The sequence below is a fragment of the Delphinapterus leucas genome, chromosome 1 (genome assembly GCF_059928025.1).
Source record: "Delphinapterus leucas isolate spDelLeu-1000000601 "Yukka" chromosome 1, BTC_Dleu_Yukka2, whole genome shotgun sequence".
NCBI lineage: Eukaryota > Metazoa > Chordata > Mammalia > Artiodactyla > Monodontidae > Delphinapterus > Delphinapterus leucas.
Window position 1 is genome coordinate 182,377,598 of NC_143129.1, and position 20,145 is coordinate 182,397,742.

The 20,145-nt window shown below is 56.9% G+C and overlaps 1 protein-coding gene across 12 annotated transcripts in view; it reads left to right on the forward strand.

The window, feature by feature from the left end:
• CASZ1 (castor zinc finger 1) overlaps positions 1-20,145 on the forward strand; it is a 149,961-nt gene that overhangs the window by 61,596 nt on the left and 68,220 nt on the right. The window contains exon 3 of one of the 12 annotated variants that reach the window (XM_089901397.1): positions 14,854-15,071. The exons of the other annotated variants lie outside the window; for them this stretch is intronic. The gene's annotated coding sequence lies outside the window, so the exon portion shown is untranslated. The remainder of the gene's footprint in view (positions 1-14,853; positions 15,072-20,145) is intronic. 12 annotated transcript variants of the gene reach the window in all.

A 20,145-nucleotide genomic window follows, 5' to 3' on the forward strand; every position in this document is an offset into this window, starting at 1 on the left:
TTCTTCATATGATGCCGTGCCAGCAGATGCCCACTCTGTGGGCACGTGGCATCCCGCCAGGGGTGAGTTCAACCTTCCACATGTTGGCATGGTGCCGGGGGCATGGAAAGCCTGAGCGTACCCCCCACCCCCTGGCACTCATACATGGTATCTGGCCGCTAGCCAGAGGCTCCACAGGTTCTGAGGTCTGCACGGTCTGGGCACGGGCACGGTCTGGGCATGGCAGCGGGCAACCTGGCAGCTGCTGCCGGGCTCTCCTGAGAGCTCGGATCAGGAAGGAGGTGAAGGCCAGCTTCTCGGCCCAGCCCTCATTGCTCAGAGCTGCGGGCACCTGAAATTGAGAGCTCAGGCTCCTTTTCTCCATGGAAGCGTCGGGGGGACAGAGTTCCCATCATGGTTCCCAGCACCTTGGGGGAGGTTTGTCTCACTCATGGAGTCAAGGAATCTGACTTGAGGCCTCAGGGGAGTAAGGAAGGGGACCCTAGAGCAGAACCTTTCAGGGAGCAGGCACCGGGATTGCGTCATCCCGGGCACTGTTGAGCCATGCTGCATCCCCAGGCCCTGGGGATAAAGGGGCTGAGGTTCTTGAGTCTGTGAGTTTCTGGGAGGCTGGATTTTCTTCTGGACTTCCAAGGCCTTGCATGAACCTGACACCCAGAATAGCAAACGGCACATAGCTGTGAATGGATAGATGGACGGATGACCCAGCCAGAGTAGGCATTTCCCCGGGCCACTTCCTGTCCTGAGGGCTGTAGACCAGGCTTGAAAGACATGGGGTCGTGGTCTTGCAGCCACTTCTCTGCCTTACATCCCAGTTGCCCAGCTTTGCCCGGCCCAGAGCTGCTGCTGGCCCCTCCCTCTCTCTGCCCGTGCTCTTCCACTCCGCCCTCCCTAACGGGCCTCAGGCTTGACGTTGGCTCCCACAGGTGCCCCCGCTGCCCTCAGTCAGCCCTCAGTCCTTCTCACTCGCATGCTCGGAGGCTCTGTTCACTTCCAAAGCGAGTCAAGTCAAAACCTTTCCGGTGACGCTCCAGTCCTCCTCCCGGCCATCTACTCTCTCCTTTGTCCCTGCTTCAATGGCGGAGAAGCTGGCCTGGAGCCCCATCCGGTGCCATTTAACGTGACATCTCAGTGGGTTGGCAGGGGCTGACTAACCCCCAGAACCCTTTGGCCCCAAGATGAGGAGAAGGCCAAGGACAGCCCCTGGTTTCCGGGCAGCCCTGTGCAGCCTCTCTCTGGCCTCCCTTCGGAGCCCTGGATCCCTGCTGGAGTGAGGACCCTCCAGGGACTGAAACGGCCTTGGCCGGGGCCCCATCTCTGCATCTCCTTTCCTGGGTGCCCTGGAAGCTCCTGCAGGAAAGGAATGCTAACACTCTGCTGCTGTAGTAAGCTGGCACGGTACCCAGGCCGGGGCCACTTAGTGCCAGAGCCTAGTAAAGACGCTGGCGAGGGCTTCGCTCCCCACGCCCGGAGTTTCCTCTGTCCGGATTGGCGTGCGGCCTTCAGCCGAGCCCAAGGCAGCACAGGGAAGAGGTGGCATCCTCGGCAGGCCCCGGCCTGGCCAGCCCGGAGGACCACACCACCTCCCTCTAGCTCCAGCCAGAAGGACCACGATGGCAGTAAATGTTTTGTAGCATTTTGTGAAAGAAGAAACAAGGTGTGAGGCGAGCCAGGGACCTGACTTCACCTCTCTGAGCCTCATTTCCTCCTAAGTTGAGGATAAGAATAGTATATCTTCTTTACATGGTTTCTGTTACCATTCAATGCCTGGGACAGGGTAAGTCCTCAAAAAATGTTAGCAATTAATATGATCAGTATTAGTAGTCGTGGTGATAGTAGCTACCCCATAGGTGGGGGGTTTTGGGGGTTTTTTCTTTTAAGTTTACACATTTATTTATTCATTAATTTATTTGGTCGCTCTGGGTCTTAGTTGTGGCAGGCGGGCTCCTTAGTTGTAGCACACGACCTCTTAGTTGCGGCATGCATGTGGGATCTAGTTCCCCGACCAGGCATCAAACCCGGGCCCCCTGCGTTGGGAGCTCGGAGTCTTATCCACTTCGCCACCAGGGAAGTCCCCCATAGGTGGTTCTGAGGTGTCAGTGAGATGATGCATGTACAGCACTCCATAAATTGCCTGACATACGGTGAGCACTCAGCGAATGTCAGCTGTCATCGTTATTATTACTATTATCATTATTATTTCCTGGCGCGCTGAGGTGGAGCCTCACGCATGCCCTGAGCCTTGCTGTTGCTACTGAGGGACCTGGGGATGCTGCCCTCTGCTGAGTCCTGCCTGTCCTTCTAGAATGTTCAGCAGGCCCCCTTGCCGCCACATTTACTCTCCAGCACCTGCCCTGCTGTCTTACAGGCCCCCTGCCATCCCCTCCCCACCCCATTGTCACTGTCACTCACGGGTCCAGGATTCCCCAGGCACCACCCTTTTGGGGCTTCCTGGCAGAATGGGGTCCCCGGAACACTGCTTTTGCCTCCTACCCCAGCCTGGCCTCCCCCAGGCCTGGAATCGGACTGGCTATTGTAACATAGTAGCTGAATGAACTCCAGTTTCAAAGGTTAATATCAAAATCTGGAGTGGATTACCTAAAAATTACTTACAGCACCATTAAAATTCTGAACTCTTTTTGTTGTGGCTATAAATTAATTTAAAATGTCAGGTTTTTTGAGAAATCCAATAAGAAATTGAGCCAACAGAGCAATCTGCAAACTGTCTGGCAAAGAGGAAAGTGTGTCTCTTCAATCGACAAGGAAAAATATGGAGCTTAACTGGAACCATATGGCTTAGTACTTGAGAGAAATCTGCTGAAGAGGGAGGGCGGGAGGGGGGAGAAGGGAGGTGGGAGCTCAGCTGACAGCCACACACATGCAGCGCGAGGCCAGAGGGGAGCAGGGCCAGCGCTGCGGCGTTGGCGCGGCTGAGGGGCCTGGCAGGCGCCTGGCACACGGCCTACTTGGCCGTCCCCGTCCGCGGTCACCAGGCTGCCCCGGGCGGCGACTTGGTCCGTCCACCGTCTTAACACTTTCTCGCTGTGTCCATCCAGGGCTCCCTGGCCAGTTGGGAATCCAACTCCTTCCCCTGGGGGAGCCCAAGCCCCCTCCTTCCAGGGGAGCACGGGCATCAATGCCCCTGCCTGGGACAGCTACCTGCGTGTCTGAGGGGGCCGCCTCCCCTCAGCCCTCGGTGGGCTTCCTCCTGCCAACATGTGGTCCCCATTACTCCTGACTTCCCCCAGATTTACAACACATTAAGTAATTTGTAGGTTATTTCAACTTCAGTCTGCTAAAGTTGAGAAAATCAAAATTAAATTCAAACCACAAGGGAACTTCAAAGAAAGAGGAAGAGGAGGACGAAAAGCACACTCGAGTGCGTTCTCTTTCTCAGGTCCCGTGTGTCCCCTAATGTCATCCTTGGGGGCCTGCCTTCCTCTGTGCCTCCCCTCTCCCTACCAGAGGCCCCCACCTCTGGATTAGGGCAGTGTCCCAGGTTGCCCCTCTGAGTGAGGGTGCAGAAGGCCAGGGGCAGCTGGAGGAGAAGCACCTCTAACTTGTAGCACTCTCTCTGCTCCCGCTGCCCGAGCCCCCGCCCCTGCTGGTTGGGATAATCCGGAGCACCAAGGCCTGTCTGTTCCCTTTTCTGACCCATTTTGGGGGGAATCTACACCAGTGCTCTTCCAGCTCCCTGTGTGCCTGGGACAGCTGACAGCTGGTAGGTACCACCTGGCCCCCTTGGTTTAATAGCTCAGGTTACCTTATTTTGCTTTCTACCCTTTAAAACAGCCTTGTAAATAAGCAAACACTCAGTGCCAAGCACCTTCGGCACCTCGCCAGGCTGGTAAATATTTTAGTAGTGACTTGGTAACAGTTGTGCTCACTTTGATTTCCTCAGAAAGGTTCTTGGTGCTGGGGAGGGGCTGTGGCTCTGGGATGTGATTGGCTGGTTATTTATAGTCCGGCGCTGACCACGTGGCCTTTGCTTTAACCCTGTGGATTGTATGCTGGGGTATTTTTAAAGCCGGTGTGGCGTTAGCTGGTGTGGCGTTAACGTTACACCCCTTTCCACAAAGATGGGGGAACTCTTCCAGCTCTCTGAAAGTACCCCATGGAGAAAGAGCTCCGAGGTCCTGGATTTGGGAAACAGATTCTAGATTTGTCCCCACCCAGAACTGGAATGAACAGAGAGACTTGGGCAGGTGCAAGGTTGGGTGTGAGTTGGGGGCTGACCCATGCTCACGTGGCTTGGACTTAGGGAGGACCCCAGGGTCCAGGGCAAGGAGGGCTTTGGAGTTGGGGTGCGTGATGCTGAGGCACCTGAGATGGCCCGAGTAAAGCTGACTGTGAGAGCAGCCAGGTTGTGGGAGGGAATGAGGTGGAAATGCATCAATGGGATGTGTTCTCTAGGCATCTGGTCCTGGAGGAGCCTTACCATGGGGAAGGAGGGCCAAGGAAGACTGAAGGAGGTAGAGAGCCTCCGATATGATGCCCTGGGGTCTGGGCCTTCCCTCTAAGCTGTGAAGGGGCCCCTGCAAAGCGCAGGGCCTCTCTGCCCAGTGCTAGGAAGCTGGTCTCACCCCACCCGACCTTGCTCACCACGCCTCCCATAGCCCGGGCCGCCGTGTGCTGCCCCAGGCTGGCACCAGGGGGAGGAGGAGGTAGTGGAGCGGGGGCGGGCATCTGGCTTTGATGGACCACTGAGAGCCACAGCCACTTACTCCTCTGCTTTACGGGAGGTTTAGTGTACAGATGGGTTGGTTTTAAAGGGGCTCAAAATCATGGCACACTGGGACCATCTCAATGTTCCCTGAACCCCAGTGCCCCATAGGTTGTGCTTGTGAGTGCCCGCAGGTGGGCACAAGCTAAGTAGGAGTGCCTGCTCTCATTGGCTAACGGTGGCGAGGAAGGCTGGGGAAAGTGGGTACTTCCGGGTTGCGTAAGACAGGCTCAGTGTTCCATGAGGACCCGTCTTCTGGTCCCACCCTGGGGGTGGGGCCTTCACACCTGGAGCTTACAGCCAGAGCACCGTTCAGCTGGCCAGCCAACCTGCTGCCACTCCCCAGCTGCCCACCCTTCCCCCTTTGGCTCCTGGCGCCATGATGCTCGCCTCCCGTCTGCACCCACACACACCCCATTGGTGCTCAGCCGCTGTGGGCGCGAGTCAGGTGAGCGGCAGACGGAGTGGTAGACCTGGCTCACCTCCTTCCCGGCGGGACTGGTGCCAGGGCTGCACTCTTCCCGGAAGGCTTCCAAGCTCCCCCGCATGGCATCCTGTTGAGCCTGTTCCTGGGGTGCGGGGGCAGGCCTTCCGGGGGGAGAGTGTCTGCCCTGTGCTGCCCTGGCGCCAGCTCTCCCTGGAGGCCGTGGTGGAGTTGCCAGAGGGAGACAGCTGGGCCAGGGCAGGAGATTGGGGACATCTGAGATGGGAGTCAGTGGGATGAGACCACCTTCCTGCCACCACCATGGCCCTGCTGGTGGCAGCCTCTGGCCCCTGGGCTGATGTGCACTGGTGTTCACTAGATCGCTGTTGCTTCGCTGACCTTCAGTGACTTTTCCTGAAAGATGCAGAGCCCTCACTGTGCCCTCAGCTGGGCCCAGCACCCACAGAGGAGCTCAGGGACCCCTGTGGCTCCTTGGCCTTGCCACACTGGTTCCCCAGCCCCCAGTTTTCAGTGTCTGGAATCTCTGGGGAGTTCCACAGGGGAGACAGGGAGGTAGAGAGGCCTTCTTTGAGCACCCAGAATGTTTGTGCTCAAGTGGTAAGGGATCAGCCTTCTAAGCTACTAGGGCCCTAAGTCTGTGCCTTCCAGTCTCCTCTTGTCCGCTGGCCCCTGTGTGGAAAAGAAAGCTGCTTTAGCAAATCTTCTTCTGCCCCTCGGCCTTGAGTTTGGAGCTGTGTGGCACCCAGAACCCTCCTGTCCTATGCCCAGTATCTTGAGCAAAACATATCTTTTCCAGTTCCCCCTTGGCTTTTGGGAACAAAGATATCCATCAACACTCACTCCCCTCCCCTCTCTCCCTAAAGGAGACCCCATGGTCCTACTGAGGGTTCTGAGCTGCTCAGGGAGATGAGGCTGTGACAGTTGACCCACCCACTTCAGTGCAGTCATGGGGCCTGGGGGTGACATGCAGGTATCTGCCCAGCTGCAGTGGGTCCCTGGTAGTCTTCAAACATGTCCATAGAGTCCCTATGTCGTCTTAAGGAGAGGATGCCATGCCATGCCTCAGTTTCCCCAGGTGGCTTCTCTCAACAAGTGCTGCAAGGACCTCAAGGTGAAAGAGCAGGAGAAGGGAAGGAAGAGGCAGTAGGGGGCAGTAACCAACAGCACCCAGAGAGGCCTTCTCTCCTTTCTGGAACACTGGCGGGCCTCCACCTCCTAGCAGGTAGGAGCAGGTGGCAAAAAAGCAGTTGACCTGGAACGGGGCAGGAAGGTGTGTGAGCTGAGGCCTCCCCCAGCCTATCAGATCCAGTGGAGACCAGGCCTCTTCCCTTCCGGTCTGGACATCGGTGCCTAAGTGGTGAAGTGCGTTGCAGGAAGGGAGATGAAATGGCAAGTTCTGTAGGTGGTCAGGACCACCCGTGTGGGACCAAAACCAGTCAGAGCCTCCACCCTCATTGGCCCCAGAAACAGTTCTGGTGGGAGGGGCCACGCCTCCAGGTAGCTGGTCGCCCTGTTTCTCCTTGATGCCTCGTGGGTGAGTCCTGGTTTCAGGCTCCCTGAGAGCTGGGGATGGAGGAGATCCTAGGAAAATGATGATATGTGACAATCAGTCACAGCAATTAGTGTTTTGGTTAACAGGCCTTTTTTGTTTTCTCTCACCCAGACAGAATGTCACAAATAAATCCTCTCTTGCATTTGCATATTAATTGGATAGGAGACGTCAAGCATCTTTCATTAAAGAAAATGATCTGCATATTTGGAGACATAAAATAGTTACTTTGATGGGTTTTTTTCCCTAAGATCAGGGGGTGGGGGAGGTAGGTGATGGGAGCAGTAGAAATTGAGGTAGAGTGAAGGCAAAGCCAGCCAGCCCTTCCATCTGGAGTTAACCCTGTGCAGCCTGGAGTTGATGGGCCAAGCTTGGGCAGAAGATCATTTATATGTAAATAAATCCAGGAGCCAGGGGCCCCCAGGCATCGAGTGGTTACCCAGGGCCCAGGAGCCCAGCTTGGCCCTTGTACTAAAGGGGTCCCCACTGGCGTTGTGGGTGACGAGACGGGCTGCAGCCCCCACTGCTGTCCTGCAGGGAGTGGTCCAGTGCCCACCTGTGTCCCAGAGCTCTGGCTGGCTTTGCCCAGCTCTCCGTCCCTCCTCTCTCAGCTTGACCCCTGGGTCAGCCCACTCTTCCCGCCTCCTGCTCTTCCTTTCCCCTCGGCTTACCCATCTGTGCCTACTTTCTGCACACTCTCTGACCTTGGACTTCCCTGTGCCCTTCTCAGTCTTTGCCAGCCGTCATCCCTTTCCCCAGATGGAAGGTTTTCTGGGGGCAGCAGACACAAAGCCTGGAGTCATTATCACACACACTCGAAATAACCCAGAAAGCTGCTGGGCCCATATTAGGGCATGAGTCCCCATGGAAAGCTGAGTGAATGTATACTTTTGATAGGCAAATGTGACTGTCACAGGTCATCCTGGTTTCCCCTCCTGCCTTGAACTCTAGGCCCTCGTCGGCTCGGCTGCTTTAGCCCGTGTGCCGGGCAAGGCCTCTTCTAGACATTTCTGAGCTTCCTCAGTCTCTCTGCCATCACCAGCTCCAAAGGCACAATCCCAGCTGCCGTATCCCAGTTAGAGGGGTGTTTAGGTGATGATGGTGATGATGGTGACGATGATGATGACAACTGCCACCACTTTTTGCACATAGAAAATGTGTAGACACTTTGCTAAGAGCTTTGCACTCATTGTGTCCCCAGATCCTCACCCCAGTCTTCCGAGATCGGCACTATCTTTGCATACATTTGATGGATAAGGAAACTCGACCTCAGGGAGGCCAGATGACGTGCCTATCAATGTCCAGCAGGGTTCAGAACTTGCAGTCAGAGCCAAGCTCTTCACACCAGATTGCGGGGTCTCCAGCCGTGGGGACCAGCGGGGGTCTGGCTCCTGGTTTGGTGGAAGCCAGCTATCATTCTTGGCCATAAAGTCAGAGGACTTGCATTGAGACTCTATCTCTGCACTTCGGCCTCCTCTCACCCCGCCAAGAAGCCCTGCCCATGTTCCCAAGGTTGCCTTTCCCTGAGGGGTGGGGAGCTGACTCCAGTGCGTTCTGTGGGCTGTTGGACCCTGGAGGTGCCCCTTCCAGACCTGCCAGAATCCCCCATGCTCTTTGTGCGCAGTTTGGCTTAGAATTTTGGTTCCAGTGCTGCTCCTTGCCTTGCAGTGCCACAGGCTCCTGGATGCATAGGGATTGGGCTGTACCCTCGGGCATGGCCCAACTCCCTGGCTGAGCTGTGCATCTGCTCACCTGTGCCCACCCCCTTCCCCCGCCCCATGCCTTGTGGGTGGGCCACCTCATGCCCTGGGGTGGGCCTGGGCATTCCGTGGAAACTTGTTGGTTTGGTGCTACTGCCCCACAGCGCCATCACCTTGAACTTCAGGGTCCTTTCTCTTCTGCCACCTTCTTCCCGTAGCCACGGCACTTGGGCAGGAACACTTCCCGGGTCTAAGGGGAGAGCAAAGGGGTATGGTCGAAAGGAGCTTTCATTCAAAATGAATCAGTTTGGATTCCAGCCTGGCTGTGTTTCTAGCTGTGTACCTTGGGCAGGTCACCTCCCTTCTGTGAACCTCAGTTTCTTCCCTTGCAAAAAGGGGGCAGTCATTCCTGTGGGCAGGGTCTGAGGAGTGATCTGGCTCATCTGTGTTGAGTTCCCAGTTGCCGACCTGGGATAGACTAGGCCCCCGCAAATGCCAGCTGAGGGGCGTGTGACTCTCCAGGGCATCAGGACTCTGGAAGGGTCTCCCGGGCTGGGGGACGGAGGTGACTGTTTCCCAAAGCATCTGACAGCTTGACCCCAGCGTGTTCCTTCCCATTCTCTGGACCTCGGCGACTTTGGCTGCATGTGCTTCTTGCAAGGGCGGTGGGAGGCCTAGCTGGTCCTCAAATTTGGGGTCCTTGGAGAAGGTGCCCCAGGTGCCCTCATTGGGAAGCACACGGACAAGCCGGGCATTTATAGAGTGTGGGAGGGTCCTTGGGCAGCTGTATCTGTTTAATGCCAAGAAGCCAAGTTGGTTTAATATGATTGTAGCTGCTGCTTTGATAAATCAAAATAATTAAAAATAATCAATTTGATTCCTCAACCAACAGGCTGTGTGTGGGCCCAGGGGCTGGACTGACAAGCTAGGGCCGGGGAGGGGGGAGGGGGCACTGGGACACAGGAAGGCCTGTCTTTGTATGGGGAGGTGGGCATGAGCTCTGCAATCAATTAAGGAAAGAGTCTTTCAGCAGAGCTGTTGGCCAGCCTGGGCTGGAGCCTCAGCTGGGCCTGCCGCTGGCTCTGTGGCCTCAGGCCAACCTCGATTTCCTCATCTGTCAAATGGGGTGATAGTTCTGCCCACCTTGCAGGGCCGTGTGAGGAGTCAGGGCTTTGCTGAACCCGTGGTCAAGCATGATGGGAACATTGGTCGGCCCCGGGTTGTGTGGGCATCAGTGGCCCCTCTCGGCCCCGTCCTTGTACCCCGTGTGGATACTGCAGTGGCTGAAGCCACCAGATGTGTTCACAGCAGTGAGCAGCCCTATAGGCCCAGCAGTTTACTGGGGGCTCCTCCTGCAGCTGTCCTAACACAGGACTGTGCTGTTTGTGAGGACATCCCCTGTTGCAGGGCGTGTCTACTGATTGCTCCCTCTGGTTCCGAGTTGGGGCAGGAAGCACATGCCACCTCCCTGTGGACCTGAGCCCCTGGTCAGGGTGCCGGCGGCTCCGACGTGGGTGGGTGGGAGTTGGAGAGGGCAGCCCGCCCCTTGGTTTCCCCCGCTCCCCACATCCTCCAGAGCCGTATTTGGTGTCTCATCCACAAGAGCCTGAGCAGCTGGAAATCTGAACTGAGTGGAGGGGGCAGGGGCTGGTGGGAAGGGAGGGACAGGGTGTCTGTCTCTTTAAATGCACTTTGTGTCAGCGTGATAAGGAATTTGATGGCTTTATCAGAAATACCAAAGCTTTATTTAGCAGGGTGAGGCTCACACCACTCAGCTCCACACAATCTGCTGATAAATTGCAAAAAAGAAAAAAACCCAACATCTCACCAACACCCAGCACAGCAAGAAAGGAAAGACGAGGCAGAAGGAAGGGCAGGAAAGCAGAGTTGGGAGTTCGGGGGGATTGTGGAGTTGTCGGGAGTGGGGCGGGTGCACTGAAACTGCAGGGACTTCCTTGAAAGGACTGATAGCAGGCCGTCTTCTACTCTCCACCGGTGACCTTTGTAGATTTTTCTGTTATTAAGTAAAAAAGACGATAATTATTTTCAATCTTCTAGAGAAAGGGCTGATTACAGAGACGTGTCGTTTATCTCCTGCTCCTGTCCCTCCACCAGCCCAGCTCACCCAAGGCTCTAGGTGAATCCTTCAGGCTTCCAGGCTGGCTGTGCTGGTGAGGGCAGGGCCAGCCTTGGGATGCGGTGGGGGGGGGGGGGATGTTAGGCAGGGTGCAGGAGGGACCATCAGGGAGTGAGGGGCTGCCCCTCATCGCAGCTCTGAGGAAGGTGATCCCCACTCCGTACCACATGGCCGTGGTCGAGGAAGCCGGGGAGGGGAGGGCGTGAGACAGCCTGTGTAGGACAGAACTCCATGCCCAGGGTGAGGTCTCCACCCAGGTCACCCAGGGGAAGCCGAGGAGCTGTGGCATGGCCCTGCCTATCTGCCACATTCCAGGACTTTCCTGCCAGTTGGGCGGCTCTGGCCCCTACCCTGGCCACTCCAGCTTTCTTGTGCCTCTGGAGGGTCAACAGAATAGAAGAACGACATTCCCATTTCTGTTGTCCGCCTTGAGCCTTGAGCCTTCTCTTTGCACCCTGTGTGTGTCTTCCTGCCCCCGCTTTGTCTGGAGGAGCCCCATCCCCTGATCTGGCCTCTGGTCAGTGCACAGGCTCAAGTGCCTCAGCCCTTGCTGTTCCCCTTGACTGTCCACACTGCTCCCCGTGCCCTCTGTTCCCCGGGAGTCTTTGGATGTGAACCAAACAAATTTAAGCTCACGGTCCCCCATCCACGCCCCTCTGAACGTGCTGTAAGGTTTTGCCTCCTCCGGCCAGCTTGTGCATATGATTTCCTCTGGAAACCGAGTCAGGCGTCAGCGCTCTGGGCCCACCCGAGAGCCGTGTGGAAGGGAAGCTGGGTGTTGGGCGTGGTGAGCAGTGGAGAAGGAGGCCCCTCTGCTTCCCCAGCGTCCTGGGGGCCTGCCCTCTGGCTGGCTGCACACGAGGGCTTCTCCTGGCCCAGCTGCCGGGCTCCCGTGCTCCTCACCGCTTTCTGATGGCTCCGCAGCCCGGCAGAGCCAGGGGCTTGGCGTCCTCACCGCAGGCCCTGCCCAGGCCATGTTCAGGGCTGCTCCTGCTGTCCTCCACCCAGTGTTCCTCTTGGGGCCCCCCAGGCTCTGTTGAGGAAGGGAGGTCTCTGCCCAGAGAGGTGTCCCCGAGCCCGGCCGAAGGGCCAAGGCTTTCCAGAGCCCACGAGCTGACCCCTCAAACAGGATGGAAGCTGGGCAAGGCCAGCGAATGCGTCAGGGGCAGTTAGGGGGCCCAAAGTCAGGCTGACCGAAGGCAAGGGTGAGCAGAGTTCGAGAATAACTTTGCACCCTCTCCCGAGCCAAGGAGGTCTGAGCCTGTGCGCTCCCTAGAGGTGACGAACCAGAGGGAGCCCCAGCCAAGGTGAGGCCAGCAGGCCTAGCGCTAGCGGCAGGTCAGTCTCACAGGAATCCCTCGGCTTTAGATAGTGGAGCAACAGGATTAGCCCAGCTGCTCAGAAAGGGGAAATTCTGGGCGGAGAAACAGGGGAGCTTGGAGGAGAGGGTGGAGGCTGAGCTGGCCAGGGAAGGGCAGAGGGTGGAGGAAGCTGCAGAAAGGCAGCAACTGGGAGACAGACAGGAGGAGTAAATGGAAGTGACAGGGTCAGGCCAGACCTTTGTCCTGCAGCCTGATTAGAGAGTCTGCCCTGGATTTCTGAAACTTTGGGATGTTGTCGGACAAACTGGAGCTTAATTCTGTCAGAGCGCTGGGGAGATTAGAATTGACATCCTGGGAGCACATTCCTGGCTGGGCAGAAATCCAGCCCCCGCTGGGAAAAACCTGTGAAAGCATGGCCAGCCCAGTGGTGGTGGCAGGGGGTGCCCGTCGGCCCTAGTGGCCACTCCAGGCTCGTGGGTCGGAGCCAGGAGCCTTTGGAAGACTGGGCTGTGTCACTGGAAAGCTCTGGCCTAGTGGAAAGAATGGAGGCCCGGCAGAGCCACCTCTGAGTCTAAATCCTGGTTCTGGGCCTTTTCCTAGCTGTGTTGCCTTGGGAAGAAAGCTTCACTTTGTTGAGCCTCAGTTTTCTTGTCTGTAGAATGGGCCCACTAAGTCTGCCTTCTGGGTCCACTAAACCTTCCTTTCCTTTGAAGTGGGAGGCATAACCTTGGAGAGCCGAGAGGGATGGGTCAGACGTTTTTTTTCTTTCTTTGTTTTTTTTGGCCTCGCTGCATGGCTTGCGGGATCTTAGTTTCCTGACCAGGGACTGAACCCAGGCCCATGGCAGTGAAAGCGCCAAGTCCTAACCACTGGACCACCAGGGAATTCCCGGGTCAGACTTTTCTTCACGCTCCACCGCAGCAGAGCCAGGGCCTGCTGTAGCGCGATGAAGACTTCCCTCGCTGAGCTCCCTTTGCTGGTCGGGCAAACCCAGGGAGTGTCATCCCGACAGACTGCTCCAGCTCAGCATGTGGAAGCTTCCTGCCCCTTCACCAAGGGGGTCCCTTCCAGCAACCAGCCCACGTCAGCCAAGAGAAGCCCGCAGGAATCCTTGGAGATGGCCGCATCCCTCTCGAAGAGTTCCCAGGAATCCCCTGCTGAAGCTAAGTGAGCCCAGGGAGGCAACACAGGCCTGCTCCCCACCCCAAGAGACCAGCTTGGGGGACTGGAGTGAGGGCCTAGCACCGGAGCCCCAGAGCAGGCTGTTTCTAGAAGAACAGAGTACCCCTCCCCACTTCCCTCCTGATTCTAATGGCTTTCAAATGTTGGTAAATATTTTGTCTAACGCAGGCTCTCATGGCAGAGAGCAAAGCTGTCTGCAGTTCAGGACCTACAAATTATTTATTAAAGATCTGAGATGCGGTGCAATTATGTGGAAAGAACCCAAAAAATTAAATAAATAAGTAACAAAATAAATAAATAACAGCCATACTGGCCTCTTGAAGGCTTGGGGAGCTGCGTACATGATTGCCGTCTTGATGAAATCCCCCCGGATGTAATGAGCTGATTTTCTGCCGTTAATATTGCCTCTGCTGATGAAGGATTCGTTAGGATAATGGAACGAAGCTAAAATATAAATGACTCCCTGTCAAGAAGCAGCTTTTGTTTGTTGATCTCCTGACAGTTCCCGGGCCAAGGCAGGGGTTTCTGTGCGCACATGCATTCGGGAGCAGCTAGGAGGGCAGGCTGAGGGCTGGGAGGGCTGTCCCAAGGGCCTGGCTCCCTGGTTATCCTCAGCTTTTCCTGCAAGGTGGAACTCCCCGTCCTTGGGGAGCCTGAGAGCCCTGTGGGTAGGGAAGTCATTGACTCAGACCCTCTTTCCCCACGTGGGGGGCAGCGTGTTGCACTACGATGCTGGGCAGCAGCACAGGCTGTCTGGGGAGCCTGGCGGAGAGATGGACGGAGTGGGCCGTGTGTGTTGGGATTCACACGCGAGAGGAGCCAAGCCGTGTGTGCGCAGAGGAACGGCAGCGCTGGGGAGACGGCATCGTGGGCTCTTGAGTGACGTGTGCCCCCATCTCTGGAGGCACCCTAGCCTTCCCACGTTGTCTCTTTCTTCAGCGCATCTGTGAGGCCTAGGAACGCCTCGGGCGGGAGCGCATGCCGTTCTCGAGGACAGGAAGGAGAGGGGACCCGTCTGAAATTAGGGTGATTCACCTTCCACCCCCTTGCTTGGCTCGTCTAATATTCATGCTGAGCTGCCACTTGGGAATAGCCTTCTGCTCGCCTGCTGCTGCTGCCTCTTCTCCTTCTTCTCCTTCTTCAGCTATATCACTTTACTTTATTGTGGTAAAATGCACATAACATAAAATTTACTGCTGTAACCATTTGAAACTGTACAATTCAGTGGCATTAAGTACATCCACAGTGTTGTGCAACCATCACCGATATCTGGTTCCAGAAGTTTTTCATCACCCCGAACAGAAACTCTATACCCATTAGAAGTCACTCCCTATTTCCCCCGTCCCCTGACAACCGCTAATCTGTGTTCCGTCTCTATGGATTTGCCTATTCTGAATGTTTCATGTAAAGGGAATCGTATAATATGTGGTCTTTTGCATCTGCCTTCTTTCACTTAGCATAATGTTTTCAAGGTTCATCCATGTTGTAACCCGTATGAGAACTCCATTCCTTTTCACGGCCGAATAATATTCTGTTTTGTGGGGACCCCGTGTTGTTTATCCGTTCATCTGCGTTGTGTTCACCTTTTGGCTATTGTGAGTGGAGTTGCTGCGCACATTCGTGCACAAGTTTTTGTTTGAGTCCCTGTTTTCCAATCTTTCGGGTATATACCTAGGAGTGGAATTGCTGGACCTCTCCCCAGTTTATTAAAGGCAGGGCCCCTGAAAGCTAGTAACAGGTAATATTTGTTGAGCACTTACTGTGTGACAGACCACGGTGCTGTGTGTTATTTCAGCGGGTCTTCACAACCACTGCAGAACGGAAGCTCCGTGAGGACTGTCTCTGGTTACCAGTGTTCTCCAGGTCTAGGACAGTACCCAGCATATAGTAGGTGTTCAAGGAAAATTACTGAATGAAATGCATTTGAAGTGGGGCTCATACCGCCCCCTCTTCAGTTGAAGAAGCTGAGGCCAAGAGAGGTTAAGCAGCCTGCCCCGGCAGACACCATGGAGGGTAAGTGGCAGGGGCAGGATTCAGACCTGGGTCTCATCTCCTCTGCAGTTTCTCATGTAAGCTGTGTATTTTCTCTTCCTCGGGCCTAGCACAGTGTCATGCGCACGGGACATACTCAGTGTGCGTACTGACGATCACTGTGGAGCAGGGACGGGGAGGGATCTAAGCCAATGACCTGGAGGAGGGCTGGGCAGGGCCCGGAGCAGGTGTTGTCTTTCTGTACATCTGTCTGATGAAACGCGCCGTCTGTCCAAGGAGGCACTGCCTTACCCGCACTGCCTTACCCACACTGAGCCCTGAGCTGCAAAGACCACATTGGACGCACTGCTCCCAGCACCCCAGAGAAACCTTCTTGCCGACATCTTCGCCAGGTCTGCTCCTCCCTTGACCTCCGAGGCCCTTAGACGGGGAAGAGCAAACCCAGCCGCTCACCTGGACCCCTCTTCCTGGGGACAGGATGGGTCCCACCAGGAAGATCTGAGCCACCTCCGCCTGGAGTGGTCAGGCAGGGCCTCTGGGAGATGGAGGAGTTTCTTCCCCCTGCGGGGGCTCAGGAAAGGTGGGGAGGCTGGCCCTTCTCCTGCAGCCCAGAGAGAGTAAGGCACGGCCTCCCATCACAGTCCTAGCCCATGGCGGGGCCTGTCTCAGTTTCTGAGACGGGAAAAGAGAGAGGGCAAGCCAGGTGTGAGGACCACCCAGGGCAGCATCCAGTAAAGGAACTAATGGCCTGGGCAGGGAAGGTGTGAGACCGAGAGAGCAAGCTAGAGGTGTTGGACCAGCAGAGGCTTCAGCTCCTGCAGGATGGGCGGGTCAGCTGGGTACCTCTCTGAGCCAGGACTTTCGAGAACAAGGTGGGGAAACCCCTTTCCTGCCCCCAAACTACTAGATCCTTCCTCTTGAGCCTATACAGTGTTTTAAGGAGTCTGGCCAAATTTCAGCCCAGACTGTGTTTGCAGACCACTACCCGCCTCCTCAGAGCCAATCCGGAGGCCTGGCGCTGACCCCAGCTGTCCCCGGCCTGCCTGCGGCTGTTGGGCTCCTTCCCCTACGTGGACGGACAACCTGCCCTGGCCGCCTCGGCCCCTCATTGTCTGCTAACCACTGTGTAGAAGTCTGGGGCTTCCTTTGACCTTTCCGTTGTGCCTGGTTATGCGGTGGCCACCGGGCTGACACGCTGGCCCTGGCGTCGTTGCCGGGGCAACAGTGCAGCCCCTGCCCGTGGCCCTGAGCCCTCAGCACTTTCATTCCCTTTCTTTCTTTCCTCCTCGTTCCTCTCTCTCCCTCTCTCTCTCTCTCTCTTTCTCTGTCTTTCTCCTTCTCACTCTCTCTCTCTTTTTTTTTCTTCACTCTTTTAGCATGGTTTTCCTAAAAAGTTTTTTAATCAATCAAATTTGAGGCAGAAAATAGGTTTTGTCACGCCTGGTCCCGGGGTGGTTTGGCCCTCACTCAGGCTCCTGACAGCTCCTCAATGCAGGACGGAGGCCAAACAGAATATTTCTCGGGGAAAGTGCCCGTTTCCATGACACTGCCCCTGCTGTCTGTGCTGCCCCCTCCTCAAGCTGCCCGCTGACACGGCCTCAGCCCTGTGAAAGGGCCCGGCCTGGAGACGGACGGGGTGTGTGCCGGTGCCGGCGGGGGCAGGAGACAGCATGGGGGGGCGGGGTAGATGGGCCGCGACAGCTGCCCCGAGCCTCCCCTCTGTGGCCTGCGAGGGCTGGGGAGCAGGTAGGGGCGGCAGGGCTGAGGAGCCTGGCTCGGTGCTGCGTAGTCAGCTGAGCCTCATAAATATGGAGCCGGGGAGCCCAGGGTGAGACGCTCGGAAGCCACATCCCGGATGGTCGGTGGCTCCAGCCAGAGGGGACTGCGGGCGGATGAGGCCTCTTCGAGTCCTGGTATGCTGGTCACAGCAGCTTCTTCACCCTTCCCTCTCCCCCTTCCCTCCTCGCCAGCCTTTCCCTCCCCCCACCCACCCGCCCCGCGGCAGCCCCCTCCCTACCATCTTTGGCGCCCTTCCTGCCCTCCCTCAACTCCAGCACCTCCTGTGCCTCTGGTCCCTTCCAGCTCCCAGGCCCACAGTGCCCCACTCCGAGCTCTCTGCAGGCCCTCCGCGGCTTCCCTCTCTGCCCCGCTTTCCCTCTCCTCCTTCCCACGTCGCCCTTCCACCCTCTCCCCTCTCTTCTACTCTTCTTGTTCTCTTTTATAATTAATGATTAGTTTTAATTGGTTTGCTTAGGCAGCCTGACAGCAAATGAACAGAAGCCAGCCCAGGGCTGCCAGGCTCGGGTGAGAGACCACCGCACTTCCGAACCGGAACCGGCCGGGGGAAGGCAAGGGCAAGGCTGACCTGCAGACTCTGCCTCAGGCCCCGGCTCTCAGCGGGTGGGTCAGGCCACACCTGGGCTGGCGCAGTGGCCAATGGGAAGAAGGCGGGAGGATCTTCACACACAGTCCGGGCTCTGGTCTGTCAGCTTTCTCTGTGTGCTTTGTTCTTACTCTCCTCCTCACATCCCCCTCCATGTTCTCACTTATGTAAGACATTGTCCACATCTTCCGAGATTAGGGGCAGGTAAAAGGAGAGCAGGGGCCCTGTCTTTAGACTGGGACAGGGCTTAACTCCGATCCCTCCCTGTGGACCTATGGGGTTAACAGCTTGACACGTCTGGGCCAAGATCTTGCTTTGTCACATGGACAGGAGGGAGCAGGTAACAAGGCCCGTTGTCATTGTTAGCTCAGCTGTCTGCCTACGGTCAGCTACCACAGCCTGGAAGCCAAACAGACCTGGTTCTGTTTCTGATTTACCGTGTACCTCTGCATAGAGCTCAACCTCTTGGTCCTCAGTTTTCTGGTCAGAGTACTCAGGTTGGGAACATTGGATGAGTGCAGGATGGGTGGACGGGTGGACAGCAGGTGGAGAGTGGCTATGTTGGCCAGGATCCCCGAGCACGTTACTTCTGTTTCTTAGCCTGGAAGGGTTGCACTTAACTTCAGCCTTCCTAAGTGTTGGGGCTCCTGGTCTCCTGTGTGTTTCCCCCCCGGCCTTGCAGAATCCTTCCTTAACTGCAGCAGCTTTCTGATTCTCTGCCAGGCCCTGGGTGTGCCCAGTCACTCACTCACACAGGCCAGAACCAAAGAGCAGGAACAGTGAGAGGCAGAGTGACAGGGGAAGATGTCCGGGCAGGACAGGGAGAGAGAAAGTTGAACTTCCCAGGTCCCCATGGGGGCTCCAGAATCCACCCAGTGTCCCAGATCCCACCCAGAGACAGCCTCCCTGCTCCCGTCCGCCAGGCCGCCTGCCCCAGGGCCAGGTGAGGGGCAGGACCCCAGTTCACGTCCTGGTCCCCGCACGGTAAGCATCTCCGCCCTCCCCATCCCTCCTCCACCCCCAGCCAACTCCTGGAAAGTTTCCTCCCCGATTGTTCTGTGTGATCAGATCTGCAAGTTGCTCTCTAAGCTTCTTGTCACATTTTGACTTAATGAAGTGCAACTGCTGAGGGATTTGGGTTCAGCGCTCCGGTCTCCCGCGCTCCCTTGTTGTCAGAAAACAGGGGTGGTTGGGGACGGCAACACCGCACTGCGAGTCGTTATCATTCCGGTCAGTCTGTTTAACACAAAATTAAACAAAGAACTAATTAGTGCCTCATGAATTAATAAATGCACAGTTGCTGGGGAGGATGGGAGGGGAGAAAAAGGTGGTGGAAGGGAGATACTGGAGTTATGGAGTTGGGGGGCTTTGGAGGTTCAAGGGAGGCTGGCCGGGGTGCCTTGAGAGATCTCAGGCGGGCGGGTGTGGGATGGACCGGACAGCGATGACGCCCCGCTGGGCCCCTGGGCGGGCTGGCTGGGCTGTGAGCTCTGACAGCCAAGCCTGCCCAGTGCCTCTCAGCGGAGGCCCAGGGTCTCTCTCCCTTGCCCCGTGGCCCAGCGCTGCTTGGCCTCCACTTCATCCAGCTCTCCTCTCCGACTGCTTGTTTTTTGCACTCTTCCCACCTCGGCCCCCTCTTCCATCTCAGCAGGACTCCCCTTTCCTCTCTGCTGCCCCCTCTCTCTGTCCGCCCAGCTCTCTGCAGAATCGTAGCTTCCTACCATCTGGGTCAGATGGGCATCAGAAGCCCGTGGGGTAACCCCCCCCAACTGCTCGATGCCCACCACAGCCCAGTGTCCAGCAGGGTGGGCTCTGCCTCAGTGGGCACCCTCCGCCCAGGCAGCCCAGCAAAGGCTGCGAAAGCTGGCAGAGGACCCAGCCCTCCTTAGGAGGATGCGTCAAGTACAATTAGCATTATCTGTCTAAATACGTCCTGGGAACGGGAGGGCGGGCGGCGGGACTGGGTGGCATTCCCGGAGCCCGGTACAAGGTCACCTCACCTCTCTCAATCCCCCCAATCTGATTTGGGGATTACACAGCCTAAGGAAATTGGTGTTATTCCTCTTGCATCATTGATAAGCCACAAAGGAGGGGGTAGGGAGAAAAAAACCCTAATAAGCAGAAAACCCTTCCCGAGTATGGGTGGAGCTCTGAAGGCCCACGGCGTGGGAGCGGGGCGGGCTCGGGCAAGGGCAGGTGGGCCCAGGCCAGCAGGCAGAGGGCTCCTTGGGTTTTCTGTCCACACGAGGCATCTGTCCCATTTGAACCTAGCTCCCCAGACTCACGCACTGGGCAGGAGGGCCTGGGCCTGGCAAGCTGGGCTGAGTCACGTGTTGGCTAAAGTCCCCCTACCTTGCTGGGCCACTTTCCCTCTCCCTGTGTGGGCCCCCGGCATGGCTTGTGACTCACCAGTGGGACCCCAGGGTGGAAGGTGCTGTCTGCAGCCTATTCCTGCGAGTTGAGGCTTCCTGGTGCCCTGGCCCCTGGTCCACCCTTGCCCCTCAGTCACCCATATGCTGTAGATTTTCAGGGGCCAAGGGAAGAGAGTGAGGGATGGGTGCTGCTGTAGCCTGTCATTGTCCCCAGGCCCTGCTGCTCAGCCACTGCCGCTCCAGGGGAGCACCCCGACCCGCACACCCGCATCTCTGCCTCCACGGAGGTGTGTGCAGTATGCTCTGACTTTTCTCTCTTTGGTTAGGGGTGCCCTGAGGA